This window comes from Colias eurytheme, chromosome 32 (assembly GCF_061535395.1).
Source record: "Colias eurytheme isolate Ceu_HAF_F1 chromosome 32, ilColEury1 Martin Lab GWU primary, whole genome shotgun sequence".
NCBI lineage: Eukaryota > Metazoa > Arthropoda > Insecta > Lepidoptera > Pieridae > Colias > Colias eurytheme.
The window spans coordinates 6,834,876-6,838,912 of NC_143011.1; positions in this window are offsets into that span (position 1 = coordinate 6,834,876).

A 4,037-nucleotide genomic window follows, 5' to 3' on the forward strand; every position below is an offset into this window, starting at 1 on the left:
TTTATTTGGTTCCCATACAATCGTGATTATACCTTTTACTATTGCCTGAAAATAAACATTACTAGTAAGTAAATTGTTTTACTTGCCCATTATAGAAAGGTTTAAGTGTCAAATTCGACTCAGTAGGTTAGGTTAGGTTTGAACTGCGACCCTCACGCACGAGCCGAGCGAGCGAAGCGAGCGTGCCGCGGCAGCGGCCGGCGAGTGCCAGAACCGACTCGCTATTGTTTTACTTGCCCATTACAGAAAGGTTTAAGTGTCAAATTCGACTCAGTAGGTTAGGTTAGGTTTGAACTGTGACCTCCCATGCACGAGCCGAGCGAGCGAAGCGAGCGTGCCGCGGCAGCGGCCGGCGAGTGCCAGAACCGACTCGCTATTGTTTCACTTGCCCATTACAGAAAGGTTTAAGTGTCAAATTCGACTCAGTAGGTTAGGTTAGGTTTGAACTGTGACCTCCCAAGCACGAGCCGAGCGAGCGAAGCGAGCGTGCCGCGGCAGCGGCCGGCGAGTACCAGAACCGACCCGCTATTGTTTCACTTGCCCATTACAGAAAGGTTAAAGTGTTAAAATCTATTCAGAAGGTTAGGTTAGGTTCGTGCTGCGACACCCTGGAAGGATTTCGTTTTTCTGGATATCGTTTATTTGAATTTCAAAAATCTGGACATTGTTTGTCTGGATATCAATCAACTGTATTTCAAAAATTTGTGTTTTAAAAATCTGGCTTTCGTGCATATGGATTACGGTCATCTGGATTTTGTGCATTTAGATTTCGTATGTCTGGAACTCATTCGTCTGGATTGTAAAACGTCGTACAAATGAAGAAATGGGCAAATGAAATTCGGAGTTGCGATTATATGGCAAACAAAACTTCGAAATTTTAAAATTCGGGGTTATGAAAAAATGTCCAAACGTTTTCTGGATTATGATATTCGGAATATTAAAATTCGAGATTAAGATAGGTAACCATCAGATTGTTACAAATTAGGGTGTATATGATAGCTAATCTAATGAATATATTGTTCCAAATCGGGCCAGCCACTTTTTTAAGTAGATTGTGAGATATTTTAAATTTTCTGGAATTGGCCTCCAGGGGACTGACGAGGCTAACATGGTACTGATAAAAAACACAATTTTGTAATATTCTTAAAGAAATTGAATGAAAATTAATACAAATCTCTCAGTTTTAATATTGGCACATGTCTTTTAAGTATTAAAATCACTTAGTTACGTTTAAAAATGATAATTAATAATATGTAATACTGGGAAAAAACAATGTCTCAAGTTTCAAAACAGCCTTCTGACATTTAACGCTACGTGAATATTCTTACTCTCTTACTTAACTTTTACTACTTTGACTTAGTTTTACTTGATATTTCAAGTAATTCACAAACAATAGAAACAAAAAAACGGCCAAGTGCGAGTTGGAGTCCTAACAAACCCATTTTTTATTATGTTTGTAACTAAAAATTTACACTTTTAGCAATTTTTCCTTTATCTGTGTTATAAGACGTTGCTATTTATCAAGTAGAAGTAAACTATATAGCAGTTTATAGTAGACTGTATACACGGGAAGCATCCTGTGTGTTTTTTTATTCCCTTGCGAATATTGAATTTTGCGAAAATTTGCAGTATTAACGGATGTAGGTATCTTTTGATTGCGTTGCGTTATAAGTTTGATTTTTTTACAGCCCCAAGGGTTCTTAATCTTGAGTATCCAATATAAATTTCAGATTGATTCCTCCACGCGTTCCAAAAAAAACGTCTTAACAGACAAACGGACAACAAAGTGATCCTATAAGGGTTCTGTTTTTTCCTTTTGAGGTTCGGAGCCCTAAAAATCTACCAATATTTATGTTAAAAGTACTAATTATAGTAAAATTAAAAACCAAAGGCTCGAATGAAAGTCTCATCTGAGTTTTCATAAGAGCCCCTTGACATTTTTATAATGTTATCAAGTATATTAATTAACTTTTATGTTATTTTGAGGTAATTTTACTTCACAGTATTATACGTATACGTATTTATCTGATAAATATAAAAAGCTATGCCCTGAAAGCATCAAAATCAATAATCAAAATAAAATAAGATCTTTTTAATAAAATTATTAGTAGTTTGTTTCAATAGCTCTTTTCTTTGCTACTGTTTCTTAAATGTTTCTTCCCTAGTCAAATTCAGTTTCTTTTAGCGTGGCGCATGATGTTTTAAACTGAAATATAAAATAGAAATGCTTATACCAATAGCAATCAAGATAAAAGTTCTCAAAAACGACAGAATCATCAGTACTATGGGGTCGCGTCAGTCCTCTGGCACGATATCTGACAAAGGACTGATGCCAGCGGATTGATAAAAAGGGACTTAATATGAGGTTATAATCACAAATTATGTTTTTTTGCCTAATTTCTAATATCAACAAACTATATTTTTACAAATCATAGTTAACCATTTATAAATGAAAATAAAAATCGGATTAACAATAAAATAACGACTCACCATAGGACTGAAATGTTGACTGGCGCAGCAAGATTTTAGAGGACAAACACAACCCTAGCGCTGGTACAGTTATGACGGCCGTCAAAATATGCGGTGCACAAGTAACTTCATTACCAACATTAATACTTAGACAGGGATTTGACCTCGACTTGGTGATATTTAGCGAGAATTTCAAATTTAAAAAACACACAACGGACTGACTAGTGAAAACGATGACAAAGTTTAATTTTATTTTTTAAATAAAATGGAAAACATTGCGTTATGAAAGTTGTAGTATATAATACTATGTACATCAAAGATTGTAGTGAATTAGTAAGTTTTCTTAAATCGATGATAATGTTTAAACGATAGTCACTTGATTGTTGGTTTTCGGAGTTGTGACATGCCAAAGTACTGACGTTTGAGGTATTAATTTATTTTTTTTATTCATTTGTATTTTAAATAAAGAAGTGAAATTGAGTGACCAAATAAAGGACGCTTCATTGTTTTAAAATAGATTGTTATCTGAATAAAATATAATAAGACTTTGTTTAAATTGGCTGATGACATCGAGTTACCCCATTTTTGTATAATCACCCATATACGAAAAATCGCTAGCGGACTGAGTGAGCCAGATTGAGCGTGTTGTGGTGTGACGTCACACCATCACCGGGCGTTTACAACTTGTTTTACTTCTAAATCGGAAACTAATTGACGTATCGAAGTAATTTTTTCACTAGTATTATTTATTTTTTACAGAGAATATGGATTGCTAATAATCAAAATTAGTGAACATTCTCCATTGCTGAGATGTTGGTATTTTGATTTTATCCAAATGTGGTGTTAAAAGATCTAAAGACGCCATGTTTACTGTTCTCAATGCAATTTAATGAAGATATTTTTGTTTTCAGACAAAACGCTAAATAATTACAATTTGCTTGCAATTTTAGCAATTTTCACCGTTCATTTTTCATGAAAACGAATGACTTATCCACAGACTACACATTTTATATGATACAGTACAGAGCAAAGAATATACTACTCTCTTGGTACAGAGTAAAACAGACTTATATTATTCCCAATATAAAGCACAATAAACATTAAGTGACTTACACGCAACATTTAATTTGAATTTAAATATAATTTTTTATAATAAAATGAGCGTGGAAAATTAAAATAATTAGCTGTTATATAAGACGAGGTAAATCAAGTCTAAATACATTGAATGCCATTTTTTTTATTGACAACAAAATATCCGTCACAGGACATTTTGAATCATTTGTATTATGTAAAATGAATATGCACCCTCTAACACCAAAGTTGTAATGTCATTCAAAATGTCAAAACTTAATACTTATAAACTACAGTTAAGATAAGCCAAGTTAAAGCGTGGCGAGGTGGTCATAAAGTCACATCTTTTATAAAAACTTTAATACAGAAAACAAATTTCTATACAGAATGGCTCCGTTTAAACAATTTTATACAAAGACAGATGTTGTTTTGTTGTACAGTTTCAAAGTTTAGGTCTAAGGTCAAAATTCAAAAATCAAGTATAAAACTACAAAAAG